A 6000-nucleotide genomic window follows, 5' to 3' on the forward strand; every position below is an offset into this window, starting at 1 on the left:
ATGGAGTGGAATGCCAGCCGCTGAGACTTCCCAGCATGCATCACTCTCTAGTAATTGCGTTCATTGAATTACCTTCAGATGGCAGCACCTGACTTGACTCAACTTCATTGCCTTGCGTCAAGTCAATGTTTTCGATGCATTTTTCAAATTCACTGGTTAAGAAGGCAGGAAAAAAAGTTGTAGGAATTTAAAAGTGTGAGCTTCCTGCTTGTTATCCTCACATTATCCACTCGTTTCTGATACACAAAAAACGATCTTAAAGAAAGAAACATTTTCATTCATTCTGTTCCACAGACCTTACATCAGCTTTGTACGTCTTAGCTTAAGAGATGTGGAACAAATAAGAGATTATATAAAGTGTATAATACATCATTATTAGCAGACAGGAAGTGAATTAATTGAATTTAGAAGCATAAACAATTCATCACTTCATATGAATACGCAAAAATCGATGGGTCAGTTAAAAAAGGAAACAACTCAAAATTCAAAGATTTGAGAAAACTGCATTTTAAAGTTTCATGTTACTGTCAAAAAAAATCCAAGGATCAATGAAATTACTCCTAATTCTGTTAATGACGTTTTTAATTACATACTACAGTGCGATCGAAAAGTCCCTCCGCAGCTCTAGCAGTTCTAGTAACCCTAGAATACAAGCCTGTAGGAAGTTGGCACTTCCCCAGCCTTTCCGGTTTGACAACCTCACACCTCCAGTCCATCACATGCTTAGCGGCCAGTGCTGCCACTTGAATTCTCTACCAAATACACTTGAATTCTCTGCCTAGTGGATTCTCTGCTACACAAGCACTGCGGAGAGACTTTCCGATCGCACTGTAGAAGTTCCAATTAGAGTGATGTTAATTGGATTTTTTTTACAGCAACACGAATGTTTTAAAATGCACTTATCTCAAATCTTTAAATTTTGTTTCTCCTCTCATTTGGCCCGTAGAAATGTTAATTCTATTCTGAACTTTTCCGCTTGGTTCTTCAAAGTTTTATGACAATTAGACAGTGCTATTGCATAATGTGATACGTGAGTAGTGGAACTTTTATATAACAGCTGAGACTAACAGAAGGTAGATGGATATCTGATTTGTCTTGTATAAAAATGAATAATGTTCGATTAGTACTAAATGTATCTTGATTTTAACGTAAAACATTATCAGGGAAAGAAACTCCTCACAAGATAGGCTAGGTTAAGATATCTGAATTCTACAAAATCTATTTATGTGATGTCCGTTTATAAACACCTATCATTATTCTTAGGTTTTTTTTATTGCAACCAACATGTTTAGCATCAGATGAGTCAGTCCGGAATGTTAATTTACATTCGATTATAGAATTAAAGTATTCTAAGTATGACATTTCAAGGGTGTTTATATCGCCAGTAAAAGATATAGGCTATATCTTAATACAATAACAGTCTGAATTCAATTTAGTTAATTTTAGAAGTAATAATTTTATGTGTGTTTTCCAGTTCAAGGGATTATCCAATTCCAAGCCAAAAAACTTTGTGCTTATACAGACTTTACGATCAATTGCATTTGATCCATTATTATAAGAAATCTGAGTATGGAAGTGAAATAATCCTACAGGTAATAAGGGACGATATGGCGCACTTAAATGAATAGAAAACTTATGTTACATTTTGTGATTAAATGCACGGTTAATTAGAAAATTAAGTTGGAAGTTTCAGCAGTCCGGCAATCTCGCCGCTAACACAGTCATCTTTCTTCTCGTAACGCAGTTGTAAGAGGTCAACGAACTCAGGTGTGTCTCCCTAGGTAAATACCTCCCAACTCTCTTTTTGGCTGCAATGTTGCAAGCTGGTCGCATCGGTCAGTGGTTTCAAATTAGTAGCCTTTAATTAAATTTACATGAAAACCGTCTACGCTATTGAAATACGACAGAGGGATAAATGATTCTTTATTGGGTTTTCTATCGGTATAGACAAAAATCACGATTCTACTCGCAATAGTTACCGAATAAGAAGGTGTTAAACATTTTAGAAAAAAAAGCATGAGCTATTCGCTCTGAAAATCTGTATGTAGTAAATTTGATTCTACTAGCTTTTATCAATATCGTATTCACATTAACGTAATCACTCATTAGCTTTAATATTGCATTAGAAGTGTTTATAAAGTTATCGTATTGTTTATTCAAACTATTACACTTTTCTTACGTCATACTACTGTTGACCAATAAAACGGTACGGAAGGACGTGTTTCAACCAATCATGGCTGCTTATCCTACAATTTTTATTACCTCCCTACCATTTGTTTGTTTTTATCACCTCCCTGGCATTTCTTTTTTTGCCAATATTGTATTTTCAATAATAGTAGCTACATTTTAAAATGTTTCATGTTTATTTCATCATCCTTAATTAAAACTTTTCTATCATTTATATTGTCTATATTATTCAGGTTATGTTATAGCTTCTGCTGTATGAGGTTATGGTTAATCACTTTTATCAGAGATTTTTTAATGTATTGATAATTGAAGTGGAATAAAAATGAAACTGACTCAACAAAGCTTTCTTGATTAATAATCTACATAGAGTTCAATGAAGATTGTACAGTCGGTACAACTGGTAAAATGAGAATAACTGATTATAACACACTACTGCCATCTAGCGAAATATTTGTAATAATGAGATGGTACAATAATACATTTCCAAGGCAGTTTAGTACATATTTTAGAAAGTCAATTAATATTTTATTGTGTTAGAAAACTTCTAAGTTAGATTACTTGTATTATATGCAAATAAGATTACCTGAGATAAATTATTTGTGATTGAGGCTAAATTATTAATTCAAATTAGAAAAAAAAATGCATTTGAAATTGAAGGCAGAAGAAGATATCAGATCATAGACGACATTAAGATATATGATCGTATGCAGAGACTAAGAGGAATGCAGAAAATAGAAAGATTGAAAAATGCTGGGTTTGCAGTGAAAGACCTATCCTTGTGCAGAAAACTGTGAATGAATGAATGAATCCACATAAAAATTATTACAAATATAAAATATACCAACTAACAAAGAAGAAAGGCTAACAAAGTATAAAGCAATAAATAAATATCAGCTTGAAGACGCTAAGGCTGATAAAAATAATGTGGAAATCAATCTACCCTAAAAATAAACAAAAAGATAAATTCTCAGTCGAAGAAGAAAATAACATTTGAGCTGTTTTAGTTATTGGCGCCAAAACTACAAGAAAATAAATCATTTCATTTGAAATCTATACAATAATCAATATTTAGTAGGCTTTAAATTAATTTTAAATCAATAATAGAAAAAGCAGCATTTTCTTCTGACCTCTGTAAAAAGAACTAAGGAAAAGGCTAGTGAAGTACTTTTTATAGAGTGTGGGATTATATGGGACAGAAGCATGGACATTCCGACGAACTGAAGAGAAGCGAATAGAAGCATTTGAAATGTGGATATGGAGAAGAATGGAACTGTGAAGTGGATAGATAAAATAAGAAATGAAGCTATGTTGGAAAGAGTGGCTGAAGAAAGAATGATGCTGAAACTGATCAGGAAGAGGAAAAGGAATTGTATGGGTAACTGATCGAGAAGAAACTGCCTGCTGAAGGGTGCACGGAAGGAATGGTGAACAGGAGAAGAGTTCGGGGTAGAACAGGGCCGGGCATGAGAGCGGCTCCATTTAGCCGGCCAGAGCTGCTCTCGCTCCGTAAGGCAAGCCGGAGCAGAACGCTCACGCAGTGGCGGACTCACATTACAGCTACCTTCCCTGCATTAATATAAGAAGAGTCACGGTTGTTCTATTCATTCAGTCTGTAAGTACATAACAGTTTATACGGATATTACATCAATCCATTGTGTAGTACAGACTTTACAACACTCCTACTAATTTAATGGAATAAACTTCGCTCTATGCACACACACAAATCATTAGGCTTATTTACATAACCCATACGCACACTGCTTTAACAATTAGATAATGGTAGGCTATTAATAATATAAACATATGTAATAAAGGATTACAATAATATAATATAATATAATATAATATAATATAATATGTAACTTTATGCTCGACCATGCCGAAATGTAGTAATTATACACCTGGTAGCAGACCTTTAATGCATGTCATTGAAGTACACCTACTCATTAAAGGTCAGGTCTTTCAGCCAATGACGACTCAGGTTACAACTGTTCAGCCAATGACAGGTCAGCTTTCTACCGTTATAAAACCGCAAGTATCGATTATTCTCGGATATGCAATCGAAAGAGATTTAGCGAAAAGTCACGGAGGCTGGAAATCCAATACTGTCGCAGAAGATTATGTTCTGTTACTACAATAATTAGCGTTAATTGTAAGTAATATTCAAATAAATTCAATTTGTCATCTCGTTTTTCAATGTCTAATTTAATTTGAATGTTATCTCTGTACGTTCTTATGGCTTAGCAAGGTCAATGTGAACATCTGTTCCTCGGAAAAAATCAATACTTTCGCGTCTGCGCACATCTCACAACATACGGGACATTGGTTAAGGTCAGATACAAAGAAAATTAATAATATCAAGTTAGAAATATGGTCGAGCATAAAAAGTCGTATGAAACTCGCCTATAATGGTAATTAAGAAGCTCGTATGAAAATTATGAAACTCGCTTGCGCTCGTTTCATAAATATCCATACTCGCTTCTTAATTACCTTCATTATAGGCTCGTTGCATAATGTACTATTATATGATATGATATGATATGATATGATATGATATGATATATCAAACTGTAATATACTAGGCCTATACTATGATATACCTCATTTGTATAATTTAAAATTATATATTACTAAATGTATAATAACCTATAATGCATTATAAATATAAAATAGATACTCTAATATAATGTACCTGAGAAACATTTTCTTTAAGTTGTTGTATTAATTTATGGCGTTCATTACCAACATATTTGTCATATTCAGTAGCATGTTGTAAAGAATTATGCCTTTGGATATTGAACTTCTTAATCAGTCGGAGTGTTTTATGCTAAATTAAACACTTTGCTAATCCACTGCTCTCTACCAAAAAGAACTCCTCCTCCCACGATACATTAAAAGCATTGGGAGTAGCGGGCCGCTTTAGTGTATGAGCGGAAGCTCCGTCTTCAAAGTTCGTCATCATACTGCAGAGTCACCACTGCATCGACACTGAATGACGTACAGTATGCATACGTCACAGCGCTCGGAAGAACCGCTCTTTAAAGCACACAGCGCTCATTTCTCAGAATCACGTAATGTACCCAGCCCTGGGGTAGAAGAAGATATCAGATGATAGACTACATTAAGATATATGGATCATATGAGGAAACAAAGAAGGCAGGAAATAGGAAAGACTGGCGAACGCTGGGTTTGCAGTGAAAGACCTGCCCTTGGGCAGAACACTAATGAAGGAATCCTTCAAAGCTATAATAAATATATTAAATTTATTTAAGCCTTTAGTTAGGCTATTTCTACTTTTGTTTTTTATTCGTTAAATAAGAGCGATTAATTGATTTCATTAGCCAGATTAATTCGATCGATCTGTTACTAGTGTGTGTTAAGACTTTATGAGCCGTTTTGTTCTATAATAAGCTCAATTATTTTCTTTTTTTAATTGGTATAAATTCATTCTCTTTGTGTTTACTAACGACTGCTCACTGCTTTGAATCATAACATATAAATGCTTAATTTCAAATCCGTAAGTTGCGTTAGTGTAATGACATACCTTTCAACTAAAACACCAAATAAATTGGTTCAAATGTAAGCAATTCAGTATGAGTTGAAGCGACATATCAAGTTGATGTTTCAATTTTGCTTGCTATTGGATATTTATTTGTGTAAGATAGTCATTTACAGATAATGGGGGTAGGGGGGTCGAAAATAATAGGGTTGCATTTTCATGAGGGTTGTAACTTCGGAATGATGAGGGTTAAAGCCTCCCTGAAATCCGATGCCGGGCGCCATTCAGCCCCCACCCCTTGACGTCAATTCAAA

Source organism: Periplaneta americana, chromosome 4, assembly GCF_040183065.1.
Source record: "Periplaneta americana isolate PAMFEO1 chromosome 4, P.americana_PAMFEO1_priV1, whole genome shotgun sequence".
Taxonomy (NCBI): Eukaryota; Metazoa; Arthropoda; class Insecta; order Blattodea; family Blattidae; genus Periplaneta; species Periplaneta americana.